Source organism: Astatotilapia calliptera, chromosome 7, assembly GCF_900246225.1.
Source record: "Astatotilapia calliptera chromosome 7, fAstCal1.2, whole genome shotgun sequence".
Taxonomy (NCBI): Eukaryota; Metazoa; Chordata; class Actinopteri; order Cichliformes; family Cichlidae; genus Astatotilapia; species Astatotilapia calliptera.
Window position 1 is genome coordinate 61,733,981 of NC_039308.1, and position 16,941 is coordinate 61,750,921.

The following is a 16,941-nucleotide window of genomic DNA, read 5'->3' on the forward strand; positions in this document are numbered from 1 at the left end:
CAGGAAGCAGCACGTGAGGCTGGGAAAGAATGTCTCGGACTCCCGGACCATCAGCACCGGCTCCCCTCAGGGCTGTGTTCTTTCTCCTCTGCTCTTCTCCCTGTACACCAACTGCTGCACCTCCACCCACCAGTCTGTCAAGCTAATCAAGTTCGCAGATGACACCACCGTCATTGGGCTCATCTCTGACGGGGATGAGTCTGCCTACAGGAGGGAGGTTGAACGTCTGGTGTCTTGGTGCAGCCACAACAACCTGGTGCTGAATGCCCAGAAGACAGTGAAGATTATTGTGGACTTCAGGAAGCACACAGCCCCACTCCCCCCCATCATCCTGACTGACACCCCCATCACCTCTGTGGACTCATTCCGCTTCCTGGGTACCACCATCACCCAGGACCTGAAGTGGGAGCCCACCATCACCTCCGTCATCAAGAAAGCCCAGCAGAGGATGTACTTCCTGAGGCAGCTGAAGAAATTCAACCTGCCAACACGGATGATGATGCAATTCTACACTGCAATCATCAAGTCCATCCTCACCTCCTCCATCACCGTGTGGTACGCTGGAGCCACTATCAGGGACAAACAGAGACTGCAGCGTGTTGTGCGCTCTGCTGAGAAGGTGATTGGCTGCAGACTCCCATCTCTGCAGGACCTGTACACCTCCAGGACTCTGCGGCGTGCAGCCCGGATCTCAGCTGACCCTTCTCACCCTGGACACAGTCTGTTTGACCTGCTCCCCTCAGGCAGGAGGCTCCGGTCCATTCGCACCAGAACCTCTCGCCATAAGAACAGTTTCTTCCCCTCTGCTGTGGGACACATGAACAATAACCACATGACTGTCCCCGCCACTAACACATGACCATACGCTGTGTCACTGCATCATTTCATGTCTGGCACTGATCACCACCTGCACTCATGTATATATCTTTCTACGTAGCACTCATAATTCTTATTCTCATGTATATATCTCATGTATATCTCATGCACATATCTTTCTTTCTACATAGCACTTTAATTCTTATTGTCTGCACTGAAGCACCGCAGCAATTTCCTAATGTTGTAAACCTCAACATCTGGCAATAAACCCATTCTGATTCTGATTCTGATTCTCTCTCGCCTCTGCTCTCTCTTTCTCTCTCGCTCTCTCCCGCTCTCTCTTTCTCCTGCCGGGGCAGAGCTCAGTGTGGGCTCCCGCCCCTGGCCCACGCACCTGGGGATGATCAGCACACCTACCGCTGATTATGAATTAGAGTGCTACTTAAGATGGCGGACCTGCTCAAGTAGTTGCTGGATCGTTGAGCCATCAGCGTCAGTTGTCCTGCAATCTGCAAAGTTTAAGTCGTGAGTATGCCTGAACCTGGAGACTAACGGTTTATCTGTATGTGTGTAGATTCCCCCATGGACCCGTTCCCTGTGCACTGTGACTGAGTGTGAGCCAGAGTGGTGGTGGAGAGAAGAGGAGCTGTTGGTGTTTAAGAAAGCTGTGTGGAAATCTTCCCTTCCTGGACTCCTGCCCCTTTCACTCCCAGACCCTGGAACCCCGGCCCCTTTTCCCAAACACCTTTGTGTATATATTTCACTGTGGAGAGCACTGTAAATAAATTCACTCTTGTTTGAAGGAGTTTGTGGTCTGTGCCTGAGTCTGCTTCACTAGTCGTGACAGAATGTGTGCATGAGAATGTTAGGTAAAAAGCACTTACATTTCAAAAAATGAAATAAAAAAGATTGTGTGTGTGACTGGATGAATGAGGCTAGTAGCAGTAAGTGCTTTGAGTGCGCAATTAGTATAGAAAGGCACTATATAAGTACCAGCCCACATTCTTATAACTGGATTCAAGAAATGCTAAATAAAGAGGATCCAGTTAGCTAAAACCTTCTTTTGTATAGTGCAGGGGTTTCCACATTCACTTCAGCAGCAAATGGTATCAGATAGTAGACTTGTAGTCAAGACCGCCTAAACTGAGACCAAGACAAGACCAAGACCAGAGGGTATCGAGACCAAGACAAAAAAGTCTTTAAATTGCATCCAGATGCTGCTTCGTTTACAGGTGTCAGGCAAATTTATGTGGTTTTGCGATGCACTCGCACAGCCCTCCTCAACGCTGTCTACTGTCTCACTCACTTACTGAGAGGACAGACACATGCTCCACTTGACTGTCGCGTCTCTCACCCTCTCTGTTTTTCACATAATGATATTATCCTATATCCTCGCATGTGATTGGGCACAATATGGGGGGATTGGAGCACAGCTGAGCCACTGTGTGAGAGCTGAGCAGCGAAAGGAAATTAAGTGAGGAGCCAGCTTTCACTCAATGGGTGTCGACTCTTCTGATTCACTACAAAGCAGTCTCTAAGCACGGCAGAAATTACTGAAAGATTTATTAGGCTGTGTTTTGAGCTTTGTTCAAAAAAGAATGACTTCATATAGGAAAAAATATATATATATATCACATATGCAGGACACCTTAAAGTAGTTTTTTATTAATTAAGCAGCAAGGCAGAACAAAATCAGGGCTGTATCTAGACACAAGGACTAAACCCCAATTCAACCAGACCCAGAACTGATCGGGAATTAAAACAGGACTACAAGAGTTCAAAATCAGTTCAAAACTTAACCAAGACAGAACCAGAATCAAAATTAGATGATAGTAGCACTAAAATTCATCATAGACCTGCACTACACTTATTTTTTAATTCTACCAAAGTACACTATTTAGATTCAGAAAAGTTTATATAATTATTTAGCCTTGTTGCGCAAACAAGCCTGCAAAACTTAATAAATATAGAATTTGAAAAGTAACAAATGGTATCTAAAAAGATACACTAGGTACTAGATACATGTTCTGATGAGTTTTGGCAAACAACCGTTTGACTAACATGTGTGTCTCACCTGGCTCTTGTTCCATCTCTGTTCTGTCCTCATTCTCCTCTCCATCTCCCACTCTGTTCCTCTCTCTCCCTCTTTGTGCTGACAAGCAAGCCAAACACCAACATCATCAAATATACAGTTGAAACCAGATATTTACATACTCTTCAGATAAAAACACAAACACTTTTTTAATAGTAACATCAAATCAGACTAAATGTTTATTTTTTTAGATTGATAAATAAAAAAAGACATATTTGTTAAATTTAAGAGTAAAGAGAGACATTGTATGTATTTCTTAATTGCAAATGGCACCCAAATTGTATTCAAAATTGAGCCACACTTATGGAGGTTTTGGTTGATATCTTTTGATTTTCAAATGTCAAAGAAACAGACTCTGTGTTTTGGGGGTGCCTTATATGCATCCACAGGTGTGCCACCAGTTTACTCAAATTGACTCTACTAGTCTAACCTATCAGAGGCTTCTTAAGCTCAGAATGGAATCGTCTGGAGTTTTATTATTACTTAACAATAAACTTAGTGTATATGTACTCCTAAATTTGATGAAAGTGATAAAAAATAGACAGCCCTCTCTCTCTTTATTCTGACATTTGACTAATTCAAAAGATATTTCAATATCTGTTTATCTAAAACAAAAAAGTTTACTCTAAATTGATGTTTAACAGTAAAAAAAAATGTTTTTATGTTTTTTCCCTAAAGTGTATGTGTATGAGTTTTTTCTGTGAAAGAAGCCCCTTATGTCAAAGGAGCTTGCAAAGAAAAGCGTCTGGACTTCTTTAAGTTACTTGAAGACGTTTCACCTCTCATCCGAGAAGCTTCTTCAGTTCTAAGGTCAAATGGTGGAGAGTCCCAAATATAAACCTAGTGGGAGTAACCCCCCACAGAGGGACAGACCTCTACATTGGAGAGACCAAACAGCCACTTCACAAGCGCATGGCACAACACAGAAGAGCCACCTCCACAGGACAAGACTCAGCAGTCCATCTGCATCTTAAGGATAAAGGACACTCTTTCGAGGATGCCAATGTTCACATTTTGGACAGAGAGGACAGATGGTTTGAAAGAGGAGTGAAAGAAGCCATCTATGTCCACTGTGAGCGACCATCTTTGAACAGAGGCGGGGGTTTACGACACCAACTCTCTGCCATCTATAATCCAGTTTTGAGATCCCTTCCCAGACGCCTTAATGCCCACTCACATCCTGGGCCATCTGATCTCAGGAATTCGTATGATAAGGTGGGGCCAGGTTTCACAATGAGCTCACCCGAAACTCTGGCTGATTGGGACCCACACCCAATTTCACACCTTGGCTCAGGCGATTAGAGGATCATCAGGGGGTCCTTTTGTCCCTCTGTGGGGGGTTACTCCCAATAGGCTTTTATGTGGGACTCTCCACCATTTGACCTTAGAACTGAAGAAGCTTCTCGGATGAGAGGTGAAACGTCTTCAAGCAACTTAAAGAAGTCCAGACGCTTGTCTTTGCAAGCTCCTTTGACTACGATGACCTGGATGACTGAGAACCTTCACAGACAAGCCCCTTATGTCCATTGTTGTGTTCATCAGTACATAACTGAAACCGATTAAGAGTGCTTTGTTTAGCCGTGGAGGGTAACAACTGAAAATATGAAATAAACACATGCCCTGGCCTGTAAATGGCCTGTATTTATATAGCGCTTTACTAGTCCCTAAGGACCCCAAAGCGCTTTACATATCCAGTCATCCACCCATTCACACACATGTAAGCTAAGACTCTTTAAAAAAACAACATTGTTATTTGGCTTTTCATTCCATTTGTTGTGATCAGTTTGATATCAATCTTTTGTGATACACCGTCATATTTACATTATTTGTACAGTATGAAAGATTTGCTTTGGTACCTGGTCAAACTTAAGCCCTCCTCTGTCTGCCTGTCTGCGCTTCTCCTACAGCAAACTCGCAGGCGCTCACATGCGTATGTGCTGTGCTCAGTCGCCTAGTGCCTGAGCTCAGATTATACCAAAATTAGGGGGGATTTACGACTGTGCGCTATGTGCATCAAATATTGTGTGTAGTTTTTGTTTTATACAGTTGTCAGTCAGGCATCTAACTATAAAACAAATTACACTCCAGAAGTCCCCGGACTTCTGATAAAATGACCCGAGCTTAAGCCCAGTAAACCCCTGCCGATGGTTGACTCCAAATCTCCCGAACACTATGTCAATCTGAGAAAGCAAGACTGAGGGATCCGAGACCAAGGCAAGACCAAGACCACGTAAATGTCTCGAGACATCCAACTCTATCAAATAGAAGGAAACACAAAGGATAGATAGATTGATGATATGTATGCTACTTGTCTTTCTTTGCTGGTATTATATATTTTAATCTGAATTTTATGAGATTAATTTGTGTCTTCTGTCAAAGTCTCAAAGAAAGATGAATTGGTATGTCTGGTTTAAAATGTTTTAAAGTGTCCCAGTTTGTAAGCATTGCACACTTTCTCCAACGTTCTTACTTCAGAGTCAGGGTCTTCTGACTCAACAAAATTGAAAAAGAAAAGGGTGAGATGGCACAAAGGTCTATTATATGTTAAAACACCACAACAATATTTCATTTAAAACTGACAATTAAGATCATACATAACCAGATTTCCACCATACACTCATTACATACTTGTTAGTTCCATGTCTGCTTCAGTGTAATTCTTCATATGCCATGTCTTACTATTTGGGCTGTTTCTGTTTGTTATTTTTTATAGTGCTTATTATTAATTAATTGATGTCATGTGTTCTACCCATGCTTTTGGCTTCTTCAGAAAAATCTGTGTATCAAGCATCGTTAAAACACTACAATATAAATCTGAAAAAAAATTACCTGGTCTAGTATCACGAATTAAATTCATAAAAAGAGCTAGAGCTTTACTTCTGTGTAATTTCATGCCTTTGGGGGAGCAAAAGCCTTTGATCTGGACATTCATCATCCAAATACATTTTGTTCCTGCATTGAGCTTTAGATTAATGAATTGGCACAGTTAGGAGGATTTTTCCCTCTTAAGACCTGACCTTCAAATATGTGCTTGCAGCAAGCTCACTTTTATAAAACAGGAGTTTATAAAAGTAGGTTGTTTGTAATTTAGAGATGTAATTTATATGTACAAATTTAGAGCGTTTAGTGATAAACTGAACAATGCACAATGATAAGCACCCCTATTAGTCAACAAGCAGAACATTAGAAAATGCAGCAAAATTACAAAATATCAAATGGAGATTAATATGTGATTTGTTAGCTGTGGTGAGAATACAAGAATGGTAAGAGTAAAGGATCTTTAATGAGGAAAGATCATGTTTAAAGTGCAGGCCAGATGTTTTTCTCAGCAATAGCAGAGATCAAAACTAAGGTAAAAGTACGATTTTCATAAGCTCCACCAATTCAGGTAGCCAGAAGTGTTAAAGCAGTATTATGCAGTCACTCGTATTAACTACTATTATATGGTAACTACCTGTTACTTTAATGCATTGCTTTACTTACCCAGCAAATAGTCTTGCAAGAGGAACATTCTGTCCCTGGCCAAAAATGATTGTGGTTTGACAAGCAAGGCAGCAATGTGTTTTCGAAGCAGATGGCCTACAGGGCTCCTTTCTCTATTAGTATGTTGGGTATGTTAGCTTAGTGGAATAAAATTAAATGGCTGACAGCACAAGGCTGTTTCATTACACCTCACATTGAAAACTATTTTTCATTTTCTCTTTCCACATCCTTGAATTTATTTATTTTAACTACCAAGGCGCTGGAAAGATTTTTAGAGATGTTGGTCCATACTGTTGTGATAGCATCACACAGTTCCTGCAGATTTTATTTAAATGTCCTGTTCTGGGACATCCCAAAGCTGCTGCTCTATTGCAGCGGTCCCCAATCGAGTCATTTGGTACCAGGCCACGAGAGTTGAAGCTCCGGTTTCCCTGGGTCTTTTCCCATGTTGTAGTTGTGTGTCTTATTTTGAAAGAAATGTTTACGCTCTACCATAGCGACCAGAGAAGCTCTTCTGCATACCTTGGCTGGTAATTATTTTAGGTTACTCCCTATTAGCTCAAAGCTATCTGGTCATTCTCCTCTGACCACTGACATTAGCAAGGTGTTTTTCACCTAGACAACTGACACTCATTGGATAGATCATCTTTTTCAGGACATTCTCTATAAAACCCTAGAAATGGTTGTGCACAAAAATCCCAGAAGATCTGTTAGCCCGTCTGGCAACAAACACTATGCCACATTCTAAGTTACTTAAATGACTTTCTCCATTCTGATGTTTGAAGTGTAGCGGGTGGCGATAATGTTGTCATGTAAATATAGTTGCTGCCATGTGATTGTCTGATTAGGCATTTCCAATAACCAAGGTGTATGCATGTAACTAAAAGATGAAGGTACACTATCATCAGTAAATGTGAAGAATAAAAGAAAAAGTTCAATTATTTTTCATAAAAGCTTGACACTGGTGACAAACATGCCCAAAACTGATAGTTGCCCCTGAGGGCTGTAAGCAGACAAGTCAGTGAGTTGGTCAGTAATGCAAAACATAACCACTTGCTATAATACCATACAACCAATAGCAAATTGCTTTCCCCCCCCAAAAAACTACAAAATGTATAACAGAAAAGCATGTTATTAATTATTTATTTAATTTTTATATTGTATGTAATGTATATGACAGAATAAAGGAGCTAGCTGCAAACGTTCAATCACATAATAATAATACAATTATCAATTGACTTTAAGTGTGATATAGATGACCAACAACTTTTTAATTTTACTCCCTACATTTTAAAACACATTTCTGTAGCTTCTACGCCTTTCATTTTGAGAACAGACTCATTACTTTAGGTTCATGTATCGTTTATAATCTAGGGTTAAATTAAGCTGAAGGAGTGCAGGTGTCCGCAAGTTGTAGTTGCAGTAATTCAGAATCTAGGTAGCGTGACAGAAGAAGAGGAAGCATGAAGAGAGCAATGTTTTGTTTTGGGTTTTTCTGGTTATTTTAAGTGGCAGGTAATTTCAAATTCAATGTTTCTAGCAGCTCAATAAACATCAGCAAACACACAAACTGTTTGTGTGCAGTTTGTCACATAGTGTGTTGTTAGCTAAAGGTTCAGATGCTGTATTTCACAGGGAGAGAAAAGAGTGTGAGATAAATTCACTCAGTTAAAAATGTAAGAAAAGACAGGACATGTTGAGAAGAGAAGTTAGATTTAAAGGTAAGGATGCTCAGTGATGCCTGATAAACTTTAAAAAATGTAAACCTTAAATGTGATGTGATGTCATAATTTTAATCATATATTAGATATTCCTGCAAAAACAAACTAAGGTATACTAACTTTGTGTTATTCAAATATTACCAGAAAATACTTTGTAGTTTGTATGGGATGCAAAGGTTAGCTTGTCACACCTTTATACCAACTGTATACAGTCTAATATAAAGACAGTATACAGTATTGTGGCAGTGTAGAGGATGGTATCAGCCAAAAAACATGTGAAAAATCTGCCGACATCTTGAATTCATTTGTGCAAATCCACAAAGAGGAGCGGGTCAGCTGATCATATCATGTATACCAAGAAAACCTACTCATGTAAAAATGATTGTGACTTGTGATTATTGTGCATAGCTATCTTTTGACATGCTAAAGAGGGTCAGTCATTCAGTGCATCCTACTATCACAGTTTCCACGGGAACACAGATGGAGAATACTGCATCAGGCAACACCACCTCCTGTGATCACCCACACAGAAAGAAGCTTTACCATTATTCCATCTGTGGTTAATGCATATATATGGTTTTAAGAGAAAAAAGAGAGAAAGGCAGAGAGAATGAGTTTGGCTGGTCACATGGCAGGTCACCTGTGTTTGCTGTACTGTATATGCAACTGGGCAGTTGGTTTACTGCATTGTTAGTTAGATGAAGCATAGTAAACCCCCTCTCCTGAAATAATTTTGCCATAATGGCTGTCGGTTTGCTTTAGTTTCTCTCTTTCCTCCAAGTCAATTATCCTCCATGCACTTTTCTCCCATTTGGGTGAAGCTTTGGATTTCACGTTCTTCAGCTGTGCACACCTAATTATCATCTTCTTTGTCAATGTCAGTAAAAGAAGACCAGCTGTGTCGTGCAGGTTCCCCCAGATAACCTGGTAAACAGGCCAAACCTAGGGCGCATTCAAAAAAGTACCTCCTATCTCCTATTCCTGGCCTCATCGAGGTCAATGAAGAGTGGGTAGGAGTATTGCTAAGGACTTTAGAAGGACCATGCGCTCAGAATTGGAACAGCATTACATTTGTCTCTCCTTAACAATGTGACGCCAGCTGTCCACCCTGCTGAAACTACAGTCATTACATTACAATCAGCGACAGAAGATGGACTACAAAATGTGCATATTACTTTGCCACGATGTGTTCTAACCCCATTGTTTTACAGAGGACACATAAACGAGAAGAGTCTGTGAAAATTTTTTCTTCATTACAAATGATGGAATTTGTTAATAAGAAAATTGTACTTAGTAGTCAGTATAATCTTTTAATGATATACAGCAAGTTTGCATATGGTAGAATGCTGCATGTAATCATTTGTGTGTAGAAGTATATAGTTGGTGGCATATTGAAAGAATGTCTCATCCTAGGAGGTCTGTAACATTCTAGGGTGTTCACCCCCACATCCTAGGAGCATGAGAGAGGTCGTACCTTGTCTTATTGTTTTACGGTAGGATTAACGTAGCTATGTCAGTTTTAGTTTAAGTGCTTTTTTACATATAGATGAACTGTTGGATTTTCCAGACCAGCAGGTTAAGGGAAGTCGGTTATGGGGCCACACTCTGAACACACACTCTGAACACACACACACACACACACACACACACACACACACACACACACACACACACACACACACACACACACACACACACACCTCCACATTCCAATGTAAGGAACAAACACTCACTGAGGTATAAATAAAGACCAGGGCAGTTTCTTAGTGCGAGTCTCAGTCTGGAGGCTGCCCTTGCTAGCAAGAAGTTCTGTGTGTTTCTCTTCTCTGAGTCTTTACTGAAGAAGTGTTTTAGAGTATATTTCTTAACAGAATTTGATAAAAAAGAAGGAACTTTTAGGGCCAGTTTTACTAATGTCAGCAGCCGAAAACCTTCTCTTGACATAAGAAAAAAAATTACTGGATTACTGGATTGCACCTTAGAACACACATGCATCAACACTACAATGAGCGGGTGGAGTGAGGTTTGGAGTCTTCTCTCACCCCCGTTCTCTGCGGCCTGCTGGAGCGGGATGGCTAGGAGGAGTTGGCCGTCCGACTGCGGTCTGGGGTGTGGGGCCTCCCTGCTGCTACGGAGTCGGGGTGGTCTGCCTCTCCCCACCGCAGGGAAAAGGGTAACACCACCTGGGTCTGGGTGCAGTTCCCCCCTCCAGGGGCAAGGGTACCTAGACCCGGTTTGTAGCGTACGCTTGGGGAGTGTGATTGTGTGTACAGCGTCTCTTTATGTCTGTCTCCACGTTGGTTGAGTGTGGAGTGAGTGCATATGAGAGCATGGGGGGGGGGGGGGGGGGGGGGGGGAGGGGATGGATGTTTGTGTCTGTGTGTGCCTGTATGTCTGTGTCTATATGTCAGGTTGGGTATCAGACGCCACCTCTCTGGGGACACCTCAGGCCCTCCAAGGTTTGGAGGCCTATCTCCGCCCACCACCACTTCCCCTGCCAGTGGCGGACTCCCTCAGGTGTCGGTGCGTTGGTGGTTCTTTGTGTCTGGGGGTGGGCGTCCAGGTACACACCGGCTCACTCCTTGGCGGCCGCTTATCGGGGCCTGGAGCCTGGGGCTCGCTTGGGCCCCTTCGGAGGTGGGGTGCCCCCGGCCTCTCGGCCTGGGGCTCGGTAACTCAGGCACAGCTGGGGGCCGGCGGAGCTCATGGGCGCGTCACTGCAACTCCCCCTGGCTTCTGCTCCGCGGCTGCTGAGTGAACCCTCATCTGGGACTCTCCTCAGCTCTTACTGGAATAGTGGCGCGGCTGCCCCTCTGTTGGTCTTCCTTGGTCTCTTGTGTTCTGGGGGCCTCTGGATGTCTGGAGTTTTGATCTCCTCCATACCCGCTTCACACCCCGGAGGATGGGGCTGTGGCCCCCCCACACTCCCTAGCAGATTGTTACATGGAGAAACCTTTGGAATACAAGCGCGCTGATCCACACAGGTATGCACACGGGTGTTCACTGCTCGTAGACCCAAATTACACCTTTCTTGACTGCTACTCCGAAGCACATCTGTCCTGCGTGCTGCACAACAACATTGAATATTTAGTATTTACTGCTGTTTACACTTAGCTAGATTAATGCGATGGTGTTGTGTTTAGTATGTTGCTTTGTTTTTTTTTTTGCTTGTTTTCTATTCTTCTCTCAACAGGTGATCCAGGAGATTTTTATTTTTTTTCTCCCCCCCTTTCTCACTGTCCCTCTCCCTTTCTGTCTTTCCTTTACTTCCTCTTTCTTTCTCCCTTTCCTATCCCTCACTCATGTCTGTCCCGTCTGTAACATCTGAAAATAAAAAATAATAAATAATAAAAACAAAAATCGACCAAATGGACCAATACGGCAATGCCACGATGATCCATTTGGCAAAGTAAATCCATTGGGTATCCTTGTTGGTCTTCAGACAACAATTCTGATGGCTAAAGAACCAAATGGGACAGGCAAAAAAAAAAAAAAAGAGTATATTTCTTAACAAAATTTGATAAAAAAGAAGGAACTTTTAGGGCCAGTTTTACTAATGTCAGCAGCTGAAAACCTTCTCTTGACATAAGAAAAAAAATTACTGGATTTATTAAAGAGGCTCAGTGTCAGTTTGTGACTGACAGTTGTGAACGGGAGTATTTTTACAGTTGGCCTTATGCTATATATATTTCAGTAGAACTTTCAGCAGAAGAATATTGAGATGAGTCACACAAATGTGAATTACAAAATCAGTGGAACACAATTTACTGCAAATTGCAAAAACTAATGTTGAAAAAAGCACAGATTATCCCTGCTGCGGTTGTGACAGTCGGTACAAGGAGAATTTATTTTCAGGAGAGAGATGTTGTCAGAACGTGTTTGTAATTGGCAAGTTATTTCAGTGCTAAAACTTTGGCTGTGTCATAAAACTCTTCATTTAGTCCTCATGCTGTGTGTTTAGAGACAAGCCTCACTTATTGTTCCTCAGCAACACTGGTTTCATGAAACAGAGCAGAAATTAACTGAAATTAGCTTCTTTTTCGCAGCAATTTGCACACTGCAAGCAACTTCTCTCTGTTGAATCTGTAACAAATAAAAGTTAGTGTGTTAGTTAATGCCTGAATATTCCAATGTTCTATTAATATTAAAAACTGATGCGCATATACATGCATGTGGTACAATAACATAGTAACTGGGATGGCTTGTGACCTGAAAGTGAACAATGTTTTTTGTCCTTCTGCATATTCAGCTGTTCTATAGAGACTTCAGGTTTATATAGAGAACACCCCAACAACAAATATATGGACACTTTGTTACTGATTAGTAGTTCATCTTATAAAATGTATGTGCTACAGTCTAGAAAAGTCTGTAGCATAACATGTCTCACATATACAGACATTGTGACTAAAACACTAAAGCCACCAGTGTGTCTCTCAGTTATCATGTAATGACTGTAATATTTAGTGAACAGAAATGTCCCATCTGGATAACATTTGTACACAAACATAAAGGGAATGACTGGAGAAAATGCCAGTTTATTTGTCATGGCAATTTCCATACTGGCAAGAGGAGTTGGGTGGTGCTAAGCTTTGGGGGATCTTAAAGACACAGAAAATGAAGCAGCTTGTTTTGAATTGTGGAAACACCCAGGGACTGCATCAGGATCCAGAATAAAATATTGTCATTATTATTATTTTTTTATGCTGTGAATCATGAACAACTACTTGTGTAGAGTCCAAGAACATAAATACTGAGCTGAAAATGAGCATAATAGGTCCTCTTTAAACATTTCTTGTAGTGACATATTTTTCTTCACAGTTTTATATGAATGCTGACATATTACATTATAAAAAAAAACAAAACAAAAACAAAACAAACAAAAAAATGCCAGTAACATACCAAGCAATGCACTGTCAGAAAGCATCCATTAATTCATCTGAGCCTTAGGAACAGAATAAATAAGAAAAAGAGGAGTTTAATGGTGCATTAGTAAGGAGCCAGTGGAAAAGGCCCTGGGTTATGTTTTCAATAGGCAACCATTATGAAAACCAATTTATCACACACTTTCCAGAGAAGATCACTTGGCACTACAATTGAAATGGTTCCTCAAGAAGAAGACTTTGGGCTTTAGCTTGTTACTGATAAGAAAGTTCCACAGAAGTGGAAAGGTTGTATATTCAACCTTTAAAATAAATAAAAAGTATCCATCCATCCATCTTCATCCGGGGCCGGATCGTGGGGGCAGCAGCCTAAGCAGAGAAGCCCAGACCTCCCTCTCCCCAGCCACCTCCTCCAGCTTATCTGGGGGAACACCAAGGCGTTCCCAGGCCAGCCGAGAGATATAATCTCTCCAGCGTGTCCTGGGTCTGCCCCGGGGCCTCCTCCCGGTGGGACATGCCCGGAACACCAACCCCAGGAGGCATCCTTGTCAGATGCCCGAACCACCTCAGCTGGCTCCTTTCGATGTGGAGTAGCAGCGGCTCTACTCTGAGCCCCTCCCGGATGGCCGAACTTATATCTCTAAGGGAGAGGCCAGCCAGAAGCTCATTTCCGCTGCTTGTATCCGCGATCTCGTTCTTTCGGTCACTACCCACAGCTCGTGGCCATAGGTGAGGGTAGGGACGTAGCTCAACCGGTAAATTGAGAGCTTCGCTTTTACACTCAGCTCCCTCTTCACCACGACGGACCGGTGCAGCGTCCGCATCCCTGCAGCCACCGCACCAATCCGTCTGTCGATCTCCGGCTCCCTTCTCCCATCACTCGCGAACAAGACCCCGAGATACTTGAACTCCTCCACTTGGGGCAGGAACTCATCCCCGACCCAGAGTGTGCACTCCACCCTTTTCCGGCTGAGAACCATGGCCTCAGCTTTGGAGGTGCTGATCCTCATTCCTGCTGCTTCACACTCGGCCGTTCCAGTGCGAGCTGGAGGCCTTCACCCGATGAAGCCAACAGAACCACATCATCCGTGAAAAGCAGACTCATAAATAAAAAGTAAATAAATTGAAATATGTTATTTTTGAGAATAATGCAACAACCACATTTTCACTTTGGGGTAAAAACATGTTTTGGGACAATTCCATTTAGCAGTTTCCAATTATGATTACAGATTTATTTTAAAGGTTCAGATTGATAGTTTTCATGCAGTTTAGTTGCTTATTTCTCATATATTAATTTAAATAGATTTGGACTTCCACAGGACACAGACGTTTTCATTTTTCTATTAAGTTGGAAGTCTTGGGTGCAAATAGCAAATATTTTTAATGACATTATGCCATTACTGCATTATGTAAATTCTTCAATTATTGTGAATCTTCCATTTTTTTGTCTGCTTTTTTGACTGCCAATTTGTGGTTCCTTTACTCATACCTGGCTGGAATCTATTGTGCTATTTATATCTTAGAATCAAAAAACATTCCTCTAAGTTATCGTTTGTTTTTACGGCCACACATTTCAGTTGGGCCTGATCCTTACCATGAAAGTTTGGGGTTGAATCTAGCCCAGGTCCTTCACTGTAATCAATCAGCGGCATCTTCATCTATCCAAAAATAGCAAGCAAGAGTCTGATGCATTTATTTTATTTATTTATTTTTTTTTTTTTAAATAACATTGGATGTTCTTGTTCTCAGCAAAACTGCTCGAAAGCCCCAGCTTGATGTTGTAGCTATTTCATTTGTTAACAATTTATGACTATTAGTTTTCACTTCCTCATATGACTTTCCATCAGTCATATCAAGATTCAGAATCTGACTTTATTTGGCTGATTATCAACTGGAACAATGTCCCGTGGATGCAGATAATGGAGAATTTAATTAGAAAAATACAATCATGTTTGCCTTGTGCTTTGCTTTAGATAAGATATTTTTTCACTAATATGGTTTTATTAGTTCTCCATTTGTTTAGTTTGTAATGTTAAGCTACTAAGTAATCCAGTGCCAAATAAATTATATAAATTTAATTATCAATCCTGTTTATGTAGCATGCAAGCTAGTACCATGGCTGAGAACTAACTAGGACTAAAGAACACTGATATTTACCAAAAGTTTGTTTGCTTTGTCTTTGAAATTCCTTTTTTCCCTCAGACATTACTGACAGGATGTGAGAAATTTTATATATGATTTTGTATATTTAGCCCTGTGAGTTTTTCCTGGACAACTATGTATGCATAATTTTTTTTTTCTGATGACGAAAAAAGGTAAATATTCACATCAACTATGATATCTGTAATAAATTCAGAGGTTGAAAACAAGGATCAGACAATACAGAAAAACAACAATAGTTTATTTGAACCATATTTTGTGTATGAACTACAAACTGGTCTCTATAATCGATCTCCGTATCTTTTAAAGGTCATGAAAGAATGCTTACATGAAAATCGATCTCTTATTCTTTTACAACATATTTATCTTTTTTTTTTTTTCAATTTTTGAACAGATTGTTGGCACATGTAAAATCAAAATTTAAAAATTTTTGTTTTTGTTATATTTTATTCTCAAAATGTATTTTATATAAATCTACCACTAGAACAGCATTCCTTCTCAGAAAAAGAAAAGGATGTGAAAAAAAGGAATATTGACAAAAATATTTTAGATATCTTACACACATGAGACAGCTTGACTAAAATGCAACAAAGTTACCATTGAAATTTTCAGACAGTTTACCTCCAACTAAAGACAGAAGGGAAAGATGGTTACACTCTCAACATAAACGGAGGAGAATCGTGATCCCCTGCCTGCCAGTATGAACTGAAACAGAGAATGACACACACACACACACACACACACACACACACACACACACACACACGCACAATATGGTTTACAAATGTGCCAGTCTCCACATAAGGGCAATTATGGGGTGAATCCTGTCCAGTTGTTGAAAAAAAATTAAGGGGAATCATTCATTAAATCTGGACTAATATTACCCGGTGACCTCATTTTATTTAGGAATCTACAGTATTCCCCACGTCTGTGCTGTACACAGCACATCAGAACTTCTGATTTCAGAACGTCATTCAGAACGTCTTGGTTATCAAAACACCTTGAAACACTACATGCAATAACCACTTGCATCTCAAATGGCGCTCATCTTAAACCTCCATAATTCCTTATCTGGCAGAGAAAAAAAGCTGTGAAAATAAAATGACTTTAATAGAATTAATATTCTTAAATATACTCTGCATTATAGGGTGTGTGTGAGTTTGTGTGGAGTGCTGGAGTGTGTGTGTGTGTGTGTTTTTTTACACTACAGATTATGAATTAATTAAAATATATAATCTGTGCAACTGTAATACATATATCAGGTATCCCAGGTAATAAAAACTCGGTGTGAATCAAGCATAGATCATATTGTTCTGAGGCAAACTAACACTGTATCTCATTTAATCTCCATACTCTATGCATTAAGCTAAGGGGTGCAGCATTTTATTCTTTTTTTCAATTTAAGCTAAAATCTGTATTGGCTGTAAAAGGTTTGCACTTATGTCCGGTTAAAGCCGTTTTGTTAATTTGCCTTTATTCATAGTGACACATAACCACTTGAATGAGAGTGAATTCTTTTAAAACTTCTGTAAAAATTGGTTTATTTTGCTTGGCTTTGTGGAAGTTTTGAATGAGGCTTGTATAGTATACAAACTTGTATAGTAGACAGTGGGATCTTTTTGTTTGATTGTTACCTGTGGTAGCCCATGTGTTTGTGAAACAGGTGGTGTAACGTGCAGACCTATAGACATTGCTGCTTGTTATCTTGACAGGAAAACTGTGTTTTTTGCTATATTTTCTGTAAAATATGTAAATGATTTTGAAGAAAAGCCCACAGAAAATCTTTCAC